The sequence below is a fragment of the Bos indicus x Bos taurus genome, chromosome 18, assembly GCF_003369695.1.
Source record: "Bos indicus x Bos taurus breed Angus x Brahman F1 hybrid chromosome 18, Bos_hybrid_MaternalHap_v2.0, whole genome shotgun sequence".
Taxonomy (NCBI): Eukaryota; Metazoa; Chordata; class Mammalia; order Artiodactyla; family Bovidae; genus Bos; species Bos indicus x Bos taurus.
The window spans coordinates 53,324,771-53,340,099 of record NC_040093.1 but is presented as its reverse complement, the minus strand read 5'-3'; the positions used below and the strand labels follow the sequence as shown (position 1 = coordinate 53,340,099).

Sequence of the window (15,329 nt, the reverse complement as noted above, 5' to 3'; positions counted from 1 at the left end):
AGTAAGCCACAGCCAGGAAGGCATTCAGAGACCATTAGTACAGGAAGCACGGCAAAATCCAAAGAAACCATGAACCAGTGAGTTGGAAAACACTCCATGAAAGGCCTTTTCAGCCTGCTTCTTTCAGGAGGAGTTTGTTTTTGGATTAAAGGAGTTTATTCAGGTATTCACAAATACCCAGGCTCCGCACCAGCTGGAGAGTGGAAGCCCGTCCGTCAGGATCAATTGCCGTGCAGGGGACTGGCATGTTCTGACTGGGGAATACATGGATGAAAGCGGCGTAATTAGGTGACACGCCTTCAAAGGAGATGAAAGACCCAAAACATCCTCAAAAACGTAGGCAAAAATATACCCAGAAATCACTACTTTCTTTATTTTGGAAGTAGCAGTTCCAATAAAAGGCTAGGTGTCAACGGCATGGAATGTAGCAGTCTTGCACTGGGGCTCTTTCTTTCTTTCTCTTTTTTTCCTTCCTCGCTTGGGGAAGAAAAATGATGGAAATGTCATTCCTGTGTTTCCTCCGCTCCTCTGGCAAGTGGTGTAAATGCCTCTCCGTTAAGGGACTGTAGACTAAGCTGCCGCTTACACGGCTGTCCCCCCGGGGTGGAGAGGGGACAAGAGGATGGGGGGGACGTTGGCTAACGGCACAAGTGTTTGATGCCCCCACCCCATCAGATTTTTCTCCGAGTTTTCTGAATGGCTTATTTGTATTCTCAACTCCTTTGGTTAAAAAACAGGGCCTTTTCTCTGCTTACACTGCTAAGAAAACACACAAAGTTCCATAATCTTCTTGCAAGCTCCATTTCCCTGGACAATTCTTATTCTCCAATTTCGTTAAATTCAGGAGATTGACAGGTCTGAGGATGGGGAGTTCTGTAGCTGGGGATTCATCCATCTATTCCCCTGTGCCGTCCATTTTCAGATGAGAAAACGGAGCCCCAGTGAGGCTGTGTGATCTTACTCTAAGCAGTAGGACTGGAGCCAAAACTGATTTTGATCCCTACCTGACTGTGTTCCCCACTGTTGAAACTATTGCTTCCCCATTTTCCTTTATCTGTAATCCTTTAATGGACATACTCGGACTCTGTTCGCAGCACTCATTAACACATATTTAAATAATTATGGAAAAATCCGCATTTTATGCATCCTTAAGCACTCTGACCTCTGGGTTTCTGCAGCCAGATGTGAGGGAGTGCCTGCTATTTGGCACATTTTAATTGGGGCCCTGATGGCGGCCTCCTTCGCCCCTGTGGTCTTGCAGCAGCCCGCAGCACACCTGCCTCATTGAGCTCAGAGGCTTCAAGACGCTGACACACTCAGCGTTTTCTTTTTCTCTCCCTCCCTCCTGCCCTTTCCTGGCTGAACTCTCCGGTGCAGAGTGAATGTGCTATTGAAAGACCACTTTGACGGCACCACTGAGTAAGGATTCCTCGTGGTTGGCAGGGTTTTTCCAGTTTAGATCAGGGCTGCACAGAAGGGGATGGATGGGTATTCATTGCCAAGACAGTGGTTATAGCTTGAAGTAGAAAGCATATATATATGTACATCTTGAGGTAGAAGACATAAGTATATAGATATATATATAGATACATAAATACATGTTTTCCTTGTCTCTGTATGTATGGGTGTCTGTGCATTATATATATATATATTATGTATATAAAATATACATATATATATATATTTATCCAAACCAAGGGTCACACTGTCATGCACTTTTGTAGCAGAACATTACTTTATGCTCATTTTCCCTCAGTACACCTAAATTTAACAGCATAATATTTCATCATATGTCACATGCATAGATCATCAGTTTTAAAAAACCAAGTGTCTGCTGCTGGACAAACAGACATTTAGTTTGTTTATTTAATTTTCCTGTTATTGACAGCGTTTGATAAGACACCTTTGCACACCACACCTTTTCAGTCTAGTCTGAATCCTTACTTGGGACAAATTCCAACGATGTTGTCCTATCTGCACATCTTTAATGCTGACATGTATTATTCTTACAAGAAAGGTGGGCTGCTGCTATTGCTGTTCAGTAGCTCAGTCGTGATTGACTCTTTGCAACCCCATGGACTATAGCCTCCCTGGCTCCTCTGTCCATGGGACTCTCCAGGCAAGAATACCAGAGTGGGTTGTCATTTCCTCCTCCAGGGGATCTTCCCGAGCCAAAGATAGGTCTCCTGAATGGCAGGTGGATTCTTTACCACTGCGACACCTGGGAAGCCTTAAGAAAGGTGGAGACAATTGAGAATTCCATTGCCTGTGTTACAGAAGCCCCCTCCCCCGGCCCCTACCATCACCAGCACTGTGTATGTCATTAAAAGCAGTCTCTGCCCATGATATTTTGAAATGTCCCATTGACTGAGGAGGTTTGATGGGAAGGGTGAGCAGGTACTGGGCTAGAAGGGTGGGCAGGGGCGCTTGTGGACAAACTGGGGCTCTTGTGCACAAACTGGGGAGGGTGCAGCCACTGTGGAAAGCAGCAATCCTCAAACAATTAACAAAATTACCATATGAACCAGCAATCCCACTTCTGGAATATACCCAGAGGAACAAAAGCAGGGACTCAGATACTTACGCACCCCCATTCATAGCAGCATTATCACAGCAGCCAAAAGGTGGAAGTAAGCCAAGTGTCCATCGACAGATGGTGGATAAACACCACCTCTGGTCTCCATCCACACAGTGGAATATTACTCAGCCTAAACAAGGGATGGGGCACTGACACCTGAGGACACTGTGCTCCATGATATAAGCCCGTCACAGAACGTAAACACCGCATGATTTCACTGATAGAAGGTACTAGACTAGTTAGATTCATAAAGACAGATGGTCGAACAGTGGTACCAGGGGCCAGGGAAGAGCTTACAGGGAGTTAGTGTGTAATGGGGACAGAGACTCTCTTTGGGAAGATGGAAAAGTTCTTAAGACGGATGGTGGTGAAGGTTGCAAAATAATGTGAACAACACTGAACTGTACACATAAAAAGGGTTAAACGATAAATCTGATGTTTGTTTTACCATAATTGGGCTTCCCTGGTGGCTCAGATGGTAAAGAATCCGCCTGTAATGGAGGAGACGCAGGTTTGATCCCTGGGTTGGGAGGATGCCCTGGAGAAGGGAATGGCTACCCACTCTAGTATTGCCTGGTGAAGTCCATGGACAGAGGGGCCTGGTGGGCTACAGCCCATGGGGTCACAGAGTCGGACTGTGCAGTTTACCACAATTAAAGGCAACATCTGGTAGCAGTAGCACCCATGAGGGGTGCCTTCTTCACCACTTGGGGGCCCCAGAATGAGAAGATTTGGAGCCCCCCTGCAGGACAAGTGATGAAAGGGGCCCCTAGAGTTGACCAGGGGTGCGGGGGGCTGTGCCTGGGGCACCCAGCACAGGGGAGGCCCCGCCCAGCTCCCATCCATCGAGGCCCAGGTGCCAAGAGGTCACCCAGGGGACATGCTCCTGCAGAGAGGCCACCGAGCTGCCAACGTGTCAACGCGTCTCCACTCAGAGGCGCTGATGGAGATAAGAATGCAGAAGAGGTGTAACCCAAGTGTCATCTGAAAGCTACCAAGGGCTCAGCTGCACTTCAAAGCAGACACGGGGCGGGGCCCAGAGCCAGGCGTGCAGACAACACACTGGGGCCAGTGATTGCCACTTATCATATTCCACCTGGCTGGCGTGTGAAAAGGCGGCGGGACCTCCCCGGGGACGGTGACTGGTAACTGGTAAATCCCAGGAAAGTCGAGAGGGCTCAGATGGGAAGGCACGCCTCGTCCCCAGCAGGGGCCAAAGCGCTGGGCCCCGGTTAACCGACTAACCAGCTAGACGCTGCAGGAACAGCCTGGCCAGGAACACGAGGGCCTGGTGGCAGCCCAGGCAGCCCCAGGCAGGAGGTGCACAGTGTGCCCACGGAACCTGACTCTTGTTCCAGGAAGACAAATGAAGATGGAGAATCAACTCCCCCAAGTCTGGGGTGCTTGAGTCCAAAGAAGGAAAAAAAAACCCAAGTGTCTGAAAGCCCCCTGTGTGAGCAAAACTTGATGCCTTCTCTGCAAACGCGGTGGCCTCTTCCTTTAAGGAGGGGCGGGCAGAAAAGAGCGCCTTCTGCTGGTTTCTGATAGGGGTTGGTGTCAGGAGAGGGGGCAGCAGGGGCCGGAGGTGAGGGGACCCGGGTGTGGAAGGGATGCGCGCCCTCTCCGTGAAGCGTGAGCACAGGGAGAGAGGTGGAGAGGGAGGGGAAGGGAGCTCTAGCAGCCTTGAAGGCTCTGCAGTCACCCCGGGGTTTGTCTGGGTCTCTGCTCGAGGACCATGAGAAGCCCTGGGACGGCTAAGAAGAGGCGCTGGTTCCACAGCTCAGGGGCGTGTCTCAGGTGGGTCAGTAGGTGTGGACTGGGTGGGGCAGGGAGGTGGACGCTGGGGCGTCTGGGCGAGGCGGTGTGGCTCAGGCCGGGGACTGGATGTGAGGGTGCAGAGGCAGACGGAGCTGTGCGAGGCTGAATGAGGCTCTTAATGAGCGCTCCCTAGAGTGCTTCATCAGAATGTGTGCGGGGGTGGGACAGCCTCTGCATTCTGTCTGAGAGAAGAGGTGATATAATTTGTTGTGGCGGGGAGTGTGGGTCACGGTTTGTGGAAGGAGAGGGTGGCTTCGCGCAGAAGCAGGAAAACCAAAGTCATGGCTGGAGTCGTCTCTCCCGCCAGAGCCATCCGGGGCTGGAGGGGACTCTCAGTGACCACATCACCTCCCCTCTAGGGCAGAGAAGAGCAGAGAGCCGGACTGCAGAGGCACTGAGCCCACTTTGAAGCTGGCAAGCCTGGCCTGCCCCTCCCGGATGTGGCCTGCCAGCTGCAGACACTGACCCCGCACCCCCGATGGACACTCCCGCTGCTCACGTGATAATGCAGAACTCCGGCCCTTAGCCAGTGCAGTCCGCAGATGCTCAGCCAGCCAACCGGATGAGGTCCGGACGGCAGAAGGCCAGCGTGTGCCGCCTGGTCTGCTCAACTGATTGGCGGAGTAAGTGGACATCCCAACATGGAAATGTGGGGATGGAGAGGCAGGGGTCCCCGGGGTGGGGGCGTGCCTCACCTTGGTGACTCCGATCAGCAGGGGTTTGAAAGTGGCTGTGCGTTGGGATGGGTCACAGGCTCCAGGAGGCATTCCAGGAACACAGCTCAGGAATGGTTGGGGTCTCGGATGAAGCCCGTCACCCGTCTGATCTCAGTGCCCCTGGAGTGGGACAAGTGGGTGGTCCTTCCGCGGTGCAGGTCAGGCTCAGTTTGAAACCCGCCGAGTCTGCAGGAACGGGGGCATTTAAGGAGGCCTGTCGGAGGTCCAGAGGGAGGATGGGGCAAGAGCGAGCTGCGCTGGAGTTGCGGGTGCAGACCCATCGTGAGTGCTGGTTGGAGGACGGGTGGCTGCTGGGGCCACAGCCTGGCTCCAGAACCCACCTCCACCCCTGCTGCTATGAGGCCGGCGGCCACTGGCTTCCCCTCCTGTGCCTCAGTTTCCCCACTTGTGCGGGAAGGACAGTTAATGACCACCCACTCCCGAGTTCTGGGAGGTCAGGGAGCTGCACGTGGACCCAGCGCTGCCGGTTCATGGTCTCCCCTCCCCGCTCAGCATTTCGCTGTGTACTCTGGAATCAAGAGACACCCGAGTGTAGAATAAATTATGAGATCTGCATGGCCCAGGTCAAACCTGCCTAGACTGCTTAAAAACGCCTCTGATTTAACTCGGCAGAACGCTGAGTGGTTTAACCTTTCGGGTTCTTTAAATAAACTCTCTTTGCTCTGAATGCCATTCTAGCTTGGACTGGAACCAGCAGAGCGGCTGGCTCCTCCCCATTTCCCCGTGCTCAATGGATGCGCCTTCTTACCAGGCGGGTGCGGTGCTGCCTGCAGTCACACGGCCCGTGTCTGCCACGCGCGCACGTCAGCTGTGCGTGAGGACCTTGGAGTGTCAGCTGCAAACGTCCTCAGCTTGAGGCAGACATTGCCTTTTGGGTTACTCTGCTACCAGAATGTTCTGCCTCCTGCCAAAGACAGTCAAGTCAGGGCACATCTCCCCAGTGCAGAGAAAACATCAGTTTTATAGGAAACCCCAACACAACCTTTCATATGTGCGCACAAGGGCTCCCATCCCTCCAGCACATCTGGGGACCTGGGAGATGCATGGAAAGATTTGTAATTAAAATGCTCCCTCTTCATGTACAGGTGCATCCTGGAAAAAAAGTGGACCTGAAAGAACCCAATTCCAGAGGGAAGGCTCCCGATGGCAGGTCACTCCCGCCAAGTCTGGGACTGAAGCCCCCACAAGATTATGGAGCTGATTCTAGTCAGACTAGGTGAGACCCCGCTCCAACCTCCGTGACCTTGGGCATCTTGTTACTCATCTCTGTCTGTCTGTGATACTGTTGTGACTGTGACTAAGTGTCGACTGCCAATCAAAACAGTGGACAAGAAGTGACTGCTGGGTGCAGACTGGTGGTTCAGGTGACGGGTGTTAATGGAGCTCATTACAGCAGCTGAAGATGGGAGATCCATCTAAAGGTGGGAGAGGAAGGAAAGGGAACATTCCCAGGACCAACTTAGCTGAAGTTCCCTCCAAGTCACACTTCGTTTCTTCCCATCCATTCGTCCAACTCTGAACTGAGCCTATGTCAGGACCTGCACTGATCATCAAACATTACATCAAACCATGCCTTCAAAAAGCAGGCGCGTGGTGAATGCCGGGTAAATCACTACAATTTACTGACTGTACCGTAACAGCTTTTTATGCTATTGGTTCTTTTAAAGCCAAAAAACAAAAACCCTGTGAGATGTTTATCATTGTCATCAGCCCACAGACGAAGAGTCTGAAGCCCAGGAAGTCTGAGTAATGTGCGAAAGCTCACCCAGCTGGGCAGTTCTGTCGCCCACTGCTTGCAGCACGTTGCCATTCGTTTCAGCTTTCCTTCTTCTTCTAGGACTCTTCTTCCTATTTCCGATCCCCTCCCTTCACCACACCCCTGCCACCTGACAGCCCAGCTCATTGATGACCACCTCCTGGTTTCTTTTCCTTCCTGGCACTTGCTGCATGAATGACATGCCTGAATTTGACTCTCCCAGATGAACTTGAGTTCATCTTTCAGGTCCGGAGCTCAAGCATAAACTCCTCTCTGAAATCTCCCATGGTCCCTGCAGTCAAGGTCACGGCTACCTCAGAGTGTCTGTTCTTTCCACTGCGTCTGAGAAGTGGTCACTCGTTCTTCCCTCCCACTGAGACTGCAATTTGTTTTTCCGCCCTGGAACCTGGGCTTGGCCATGAGACATGCTGTGGCCATGGGGACATTAGCAGACATTCTTGGGGTGGTTGGGCATGAGGCTCCACCCCTGGCTGCTCTTGGGATGCTGAGAACTCATGTGAACGAGCCTGGGCCAGCCGCTGGAGACAGGGCCACAGGAGACGGAGACGAGGATGAAGACTTGTTGCTTCATCTAGCTCCCAGCTGACCACAAAGCAGGAGACAGCCAGCAGATACAACTGCCCATCCCAAGCCAGGGAACCCACCCAGCCTCCTTGCAGCACTGTGAACTAAGCAAGTTTTCAGGTGGATTGTTACGCAGCACTAGCCAGCTGATACATTCATGTGGCTCCACTGCCTCGATCAGTGCAGGTCCTGACATAGGCTCAGTTCAGAGTTGGACGAATGGATGGGAAGAAACGAAGTGTGACTTGGAGGGAACTTCAGCTAAGTTGGTCCTGGGAATGTTCCCTTTCCTTCCTCTCCCACCTTTAGATGGATCTCCCATCTTCAGCTGCTGTAATGAGCTCCATTAACACCCGTCACCTGAACCACCAGTCTGCACCCAGCAGTCACTTCTTGTCCACTGTTTTGATTGGCAGTCGACACTTAGAGCTTCCTCAGCTGCAGGACAAACACCCCAGAGTCAAGTGCTCCCCAGCATTTTTGAAGAGCATGGGTCATGTATTTCGTCAAACGCTCTTCCACCTGTGTCCTTCTGAAGTGTGCTCACAGTTACCTTCCTGCCCTGCAGTCTTGGCAAGTGAACCCTGGAAGTGGCGTCCCGTCCTTCTCAGAGTAGCCTGTCGAGAGGGGGGTCAGGTACATGACGTACACGTGTCTTATTACTGGTGATGACAGCGACAGGATCTTGTGGTTAAGGTGGCATTGCCAGGCCTCTCTAAAGATGCTTTTTTCCTGGTCATGCTCTGTGTCACTGGTCATGTGCTTGTCCAGCTGCATCCCTGGATGGACACTGCTGGAGGGCAGGGTCCATGTCTTTTTCCTCATTGCTGTATCCCCAGCACCTGTGACCACATCTCATCGTTTTTTTGTGTGTGCTCAACAACATCTTATTAAATAAATGAATGTCATGAAAGATACAACCCATCTTCAGGGAGCTGACATAATGGGTTTCAGACCGATTATCTGGAACAGAAAGGGCAAATGCCTCCATCCGTGCCTCCTGCACGTCCCACGTCTTTTAGTTAATCTCATACTTCACTTCGCTATTCTCTTACTCTTAACCCACAGCTGAATGAAACACACTGAGGACCCGTGATCTGGGTCCTGTGAAATTTCAGAAGGCCAGGCAGGAAGCAAACAACCTTTAATTAGCAATAGAAAATCAGTATTTCTTATTGACCCGTCTTCACGAAGCCCGCCTTCCCCCACGAGCCCTCCTGATTTCCGAGCCTCTGTGAAGGCCGTGACTGCCAGCGTTGCTGCCATATCCACAGGGAGGTTCAGCGTGACGTCTGGGCTGCAGGTGACCAGGTATCTGACTAACAGCCATATAAACAAGCTGGGTAATTACCCCTGTCTGGAGAAGCACACATCGAGCTGCAGGTTGGTTCAGTGGCTTACTGATGTTATCAAGGCCCAGGCGTGGCCGTCCTCAGCCTACAAGACGGCAGCCCCAGACGCAGGCATCACCTCCTGTCTCATGACGGCGTCCTAAGCAGATTCGGGGAAGTGGGGCTCTTCTTGCATCTCCCAGGAGGCAGACTCTCTCTCATGTCTTCTTGGTGGGAACTGGGCCAAAATACCCTCCCTAAGTACAGGAGAGCCTGGAAAAGAACACCTAGTATAATAGCCTCCACCGTGGGAGGTGGACTCGCCAGCACACAAGGCGGAACGTCTGACTTTGCTTAGACGACTCGTACCACCTGCTATGAGAGGCTTCCAGGTGGGAGACTGGCTGGACCCCAGGGCGTTCCAAGGAAGTGGAAAAGTAGGGCTGGTCTGAGGCAGACTTTCTGCTCTTCTGACAGTGTTTTATCAGGTCAAGATCAGAACTGGAATCCAGGTTTCCCATTTGCTATTTTTTTCGGTCACAAATCCCATAAAACTTACAAATATAACCACAGGGAAGCATGCGTGAAGAGCAATTGAGGAAAAAGTCCACCTGTCCATCGTCCTGCCATCCATCCACGCTCTCATCCTCCCATCCTTCCACTTGCCCATCCATCACTTTACCCTTCCTTCCTTCCACGCTTTCATCAGTTCTTCTTACCCCCACCTCCCACTTCTCCCTCCTTCTGCCCACCCTTTCCATGTTAAGGTAGCTATTTGACCCAGTTATGGCCAATGAGACACAAGAAGTCTGCTCCTGGGGAATATTTTCACCCCTTATGTAAGGGAGAGACATTTAAAGAGAGGGCTTTCTCCCCTTCTTTCTCAGGACACCATCAGGAGAGGGTAAGATGCTCGGAGCGGCCACAGCCATCTTGCAGCCACGAGAAAAGACACACGAGGATGAGATGTCCCGAGTGTCGCATTGAGGGCCGCAGTAAGGAAGGGACATCTCGCAGTTTCTGGGCCCACAGGCCAGTGCAAGAGACAGAGAAATGGGTGATCATGATCGGGTGTGAACTAGCTCTGTGGAATAAATGCTGGGAGGAAAAACAGGGGTCAGAATTGGGGAGGGGTGGTGAGGTCCACACAGAGGCTCAAGGAGGACCAGAAGGGCTGGAGAAGGGGGTTCTGGCCCGAGGGCAGGGCCCGGACAGGCCAGCACGGAGCTGCAATGCGGTCAGGATGGAAGGTCAGGGGGTCGTCTGGGGGAGAATGCTGGGGACTCAGGTGGAAGCGAGCAGCCTTGACGAGAAAGGGTGGGAGCGCCGGCTCTGGCTCAGCTGCTCCCCCGCAGCCTGTTCCTGAGATGCCGACCACTGCCTCCTTTCTGCCCGGTTCACCCGGCGGGCACGCTGGAGGGCCAGTTTGGGCCTTGCTTCTCTCCTGATGTTGAGAACCCTGTGGCCTTTGATATCTGCTCTGGATTCCTGTTTCCTGCTCTCCATGGTCTGGGGGGTGGACAGAGGAAGACAAACCCCTCCCTGGCCGCCCCCTCCTCGCCCCTTCCCCGAAAAGGTCAGTATCAAAGGCCTGAGGAGGAAGGCGGCAGAACTCAGGGCCCCGTGCTAGGCTGCCAGACTCCTCACACATGGAAACAGCTGATGACCTGGCCCCGAGCCGTCACCTCGGAATGCCCGGCTCACCCTGGGCCCTTGGCAGGCTTGGCTCCTGGGAGAAAACCTCCCAGGAGTGCACTATTGACAACCTGCAACAGCGGGGGGGATCCCGAAAGATGGTTGGAGAGCAAAGGGAGTGGAAGTGGCCGGCTCACAAGAGCTCTTCCTGTGCGAGGTGGGCTGGGGAGCGGTGGGGAGGCACTCCCCAGGAGATGGAGGCCAGAGCAGCACAGGGGCTGCCCTGCTCGGGGAAGCTCCTGCCCCAGCATGTCAGCTGCCTCCCCTGACCTTCCAGAGGGGCAGGAAGATGCAAGCAAAGGAAATGGGAAACACAAGCTACACACCAATTTAGCTTTCTGCTGCTTGGAGCTCAGTTTTTGCTAACTTTGGAAATCCCAGAAGAGAGAGGTGCTTCTGTTGAGACATTTTAAAAAATATTTTTGAAGGGAAACAAGACGGGCTATTCATTGCCAGTGAGGAAGCACGGCTCTCTGGACGCCTAGTACCCCCACTGCGCCTGGGAATTTGATTTAATGAGATGACAGGATGCTGAGAGCATCCTCTCTCAGCCCCAGCCCTGGGCCACGAAGGCCTCGACACAACACAGCCAGGCTGTGAAGCTTTATTTCATTTTCCCCCACCCCTGCCCCCCGACCCCCTGCCCACTACCACTGGGGAGAAAGCAGAGCAGGTGCTGGTCCTGCCTTCCTGTCCCCAGGGCCACAGGGTGCCAGGCAGGTCTCCAAGCCCAGCACCTGCATCGGAGCTGGGAAGTGGGGGCTGGTGCTCATGGAAGGCCCTGCCTCTAGAGCCCAAGGTGGCTGCTTTCTCCCTGCTGGTCAGGTCTGGGCCTGGGCAGCACCTACTTCCAGAGGGAGGCCTTTCCTGACCCCCTAAGTCTAAAAACAGAGCCTCCTCAAACGGATCGCCCTACGTCTCCTTATCTGGATTTGTTATGGTTATTCTTCTCTGCAGTGCTTGCCACTACTGAAAATACACTGCTCATCTCTTTACTTGTTTACTTTACTTGTTTGCCTGCTTCCTGTCTCTTGCAGTTGACTGTCACCTACATGAGGGCAGGTGACATTTCTGTATCAGCAGGGGGACTCCATGCACAGAGCAGGAGCTTAATGAACATCCAGAGTGTGTGCGTCTGTGTGCTTGAGGGTGTGTGATCTCCCAACACGGAGCCTGGTGTGCAGCACACACAGGTGCGACCGGCATCGTTTCTACATTGATTTGCTAACCAGGCATTTGCTCATCCAACGCTCACAACAGCTCTTTAAAGTAAGCAGCAGAAATCCCGGTTTGCAGTTGGGACACTTGAAGCTCAGAGAGGTTATGTGAATGGTCAGTGGCCCACAGCCATGTAGTCGTGTCTGAGGCCCAGGGATTCCTGACGCCAGTGGACCCTCCCCAGCTGCTTTCACTGGGGTAACTGGACCCTACTCCCTGCCTGCCCTGGGTGCTTCTGAGTCTGGGACACCAGGGTGCCACACGGGCACTACCTGTGCTTCTGCCATTTCGCCCGGCAGGGTTCCCACCATGGAGACGGGTCTCAGGGGTCGTGGGGTGCCCATCAGCTAGCCTCTCGCTGTGGTAATGATGTCCTTCACTCGGCCTGTTTGCTGGTGGTCTGTGATGGGTGGTCAGGCTGCACGGCCCTGGCATCCATGGGTAAGGGAATGCGGGAGAGGAGCTGCTGTGGAGCCCACGTAGGTCAGATTTCATCTCTGCAGCAACACCCTTGCCCATTTCTCACACACACAACACACACACACACACACACGCACCTGCCCATTCACACACATACACACACACACACTCACCCCTGCCCATTCACACACACACACCCCTACCTGTTTCACACATACACACACCTGCCCATTTCACACTCACCTGTCCATTTCACATACACACACACCTTCCCATTTCACACATACACACACACCCCTGCCCATTTCACACACATACACACCTGCTTGTTTCTCCCACACACACACCTGCCCTTTCACACACACACATACCTGCCCATTCACACACACACACACCTGCTCATTGTACACTCACCTGCCCATTTCACATACACACACACCCCTGCCCATTTCACACACATACACACCTGCCCGTTTCTCACACACACGCACACACACACACACCCCCGCCAGGTCACTGAGGTGGGAACCTTCTTGCGTCCACTGTGGTTGTTAGCTCTTGGCATTGGCGGCTGGACCAGCAGCCACAGGCCAAGAGAAAGATCCCAGGGCTGAGGATGCTGGCACCCTCCAGCCCCCAGGAGGATGGGCTGCAGCCCTGGCCAGGGTCTCCTTGACTTGGACAGACGACCTTCCAATGGACAGTGACAGGTCCTGAAGCCAGGAGGAACCACTCTTGTGTTCTGTGTCCAATGGGATAATTCAGTGCTGATTAGAATGTTGTGGACAGAATGATTGCTGAGCAGGGATGGAACATGCCAGTGCCCAGGGGGAGATGAGAGAGAGGAACCCCGAGGCTGGAGCGGCTGGGGCCTGTGGTCACTCCAGGTTTTACAGTGTGAGGAACTTCTGGGCTATTTTCCAAAGGTGGCCCCATTTTACACTCCCAAGAGGTTCTCTTTGGTGATGATTTCCCTCATCTGTTTATTCCTAGCTTATAAGTTGTTGGCAGCGTTCATCTGCTGTGAAAAAAAAGGGGACGTGTCAGCCACTCAGTTGCATCTGACTCTTTGTGACCTCATGGACTGTAGCCTGCTAGACTCCTCTATCCATGTAATTCTCCAGGCAAGAATACCAGAGTCGGTTGATATTTCCTACTCCAGGGGATCTTCCCAATTGAACCCATGTCTCCTGCATTGCAACTGGATTCTTCACTATCTGCGCCACCAGGGAAGCCCTACTTTCAGTTTTTTTTCCCCTGAAGATAAATAATGTTACCTAGGGTTTCCTAGGTGGTGCAGCAATAAAGAATCCATCTATCAATGCAAGAGATGTAAGAGGCTTGGGTTTGATCCCTGGGTTGTGAAGATTCCTTGGAGAAGGAAATAGCAACCCACTCTAGTATTCTCGCCTGGGAAATCCCATGCACAGAGGAGCTGGGTGAGCTACAGTCCATGGGGTCGCAAAGAGTTGGACACATCTGAGCACACACCACATTCCCTAGCACTGACTAGCACTGGAAGGTGGCATGAAGATGGGCCACAGTCGACTGTACCATCTGGGATGCTCCTGGACTCCAGAAGTGGCTACATACTCGGAGACGGTTGGGACATCTTGGGGGAGGGACATCGCAAAGGACAGAGGTTCTATGAAGAAATGGGGGTGGGGTGTGAAGGCCCACTCTGGAGGTCGGCTCACAGGGCTCATGGGGGTTTGTGTAGGCTGCAAGGCCTCAACTCCAGCAGAGGCTCAGCAGTCAGCTGGCATCACCGCTGTGGGAGTGAGGTACACCCCATTTAACAGTGCGAAGGGGTCCCTCTCCCCCTCATCTCTGCCTCTGGAGTCCTACCTCCTGGCCCTTGGGAGCCTGGAAGGGAGGTTGTTCCAGGCCACATGGGATGTTGCCACTAACCATATCAACATCTCTAAAATTAATAACATAAACTCCATAGAGAAGGGGCCTGAGCCGGAAATCGAGGGCTGCTGGCTGCTTCCTGGGTCCTACGCTGCAGTAGGGGGCAGGACACCCGGAGACAGGGGGGAACCCTGGGTGGACACCATCCTGTTGGAACATAAGACCTTAAGGACTTGGCCGTGACTGGAGTCAGATCCATCCAGGCGGACCAGGAGAGGAGGTGCAGAGTTCTCATTTAGACACACACACTGTCATATGCTTATGACTTACATAGAAAATAGGCTCTTTCTGATTGGAGAAGGAAATGGCAACCCACTCCAGTATTCTTGCCTGGGAAACCCATGGACAGAGGAGCAAGGTGGGCTACAGTCCATGGGGTCGCAGAGAGTCAGACACAACCGAGGACTGAACAGCAGCTCCCCAGCGCACCTCTCCCGTGGGTGTGGCTTAAGAGGGTCCAGCGCTTTTACTGAAGGGACGGTCTACGATTCAGGTTTTGCAGAAGTTAGAATTCTCGCACTCCGCAGCCTTCGGAAGGTCATCCAGTTCAGACCAGCCCCTCCCTCTCACCAAATGGATGGTTCCACCCACCTTAAGGTCAGGAAAGGTCCTCTGGGTGAGCCCTGAAAGCTCTTTCTCTAAGCTTCCTTACCAGCAAATTGGGCAGAACAATGGGTCCATCTCAGAAGGCTGTTGGGAGGACTGAATAAGATAGCCGTGTAATGTTCTTAGTGCTGTGCCCGGCGCACTGCGAACGTCCCAGAAAGGACTGTATTGCTATCATCAGCATCGTCACCAGCACAAAGTATCTCTTTGTGTCCATGCCTCGCCTTCTGCATCGATCCAGCCAGCAGCTGGCTCTTGAGTGAAAGCTCCCTTCCCGGCTCGCTTATGGTTGCGACACAGCGGGCAGAGCACTTAAGACCTGCAGGCACCAGCTCTTACCTTCTCCAGGGCTGAGGCCGGAACACACGCGACAGCCCAGGTGGCGTACCAGGCGTCTACGATGCCCGCCCTCTAGTGGAGGGACATGGCTCCTGAACTCAGGTGTGCATGGAGGCAGGTGCCCAGGAACACGGCAAAACCAGGTTAATTTTCACGTCCTCTGAATCCAGTTCTCCTGAAACACAGACCGCAAAAGAGGCGATCAGAGTCACAGGCAATGCAGACAGAAAGGTATATAGAGGCATTTACACATGTGATGCCTCTCTCGGGCTCTGGGTTTTAAATCTGTACTCAGAGCCAGAGAGCAGGATAAAGTGAGGGGCTGTGAAAGG

General features: G+C 53.1%; 2 long non-coding RNA genes across 2 annotated transcripts in view; one reads left to right on the top strand and one right to left on the bottom strand.

The window, feature by feature from the left end:
- Positions 1-6,166: 6,166 nt before the first annotated feature.
- The window catches only part of LOC113875448, a 10,411-nt gene continuing 1,248 nt past the window's right edge, over positions 6,167-15,329 (top strand). Inside the window, exon 1 of the long non-coding RNA XR_003506245.1 lies at positions 6,167-6,349. This is a non-coding gene — a long non-coding RNA (uncharacterized LOC113875448). The remainder of the gene's footprint in view (positions 6,350-15,329) is intronic.
- The window catches only part of LOC113875449, a 26,529-nt gene continuing 24,793 nt past the window's right edge, over positions 13,594-15,329 (bottom strand). Inside the window, exon 3 of the long non-coding RNA XR_003506246.1 lies at positions 13,594-15,172. This is a non-coding gene — a long non-coding RNA (uncharacterized LOC113875449). The remainder of the gene's footprint in view (positions 15,173-15,329) is intronic.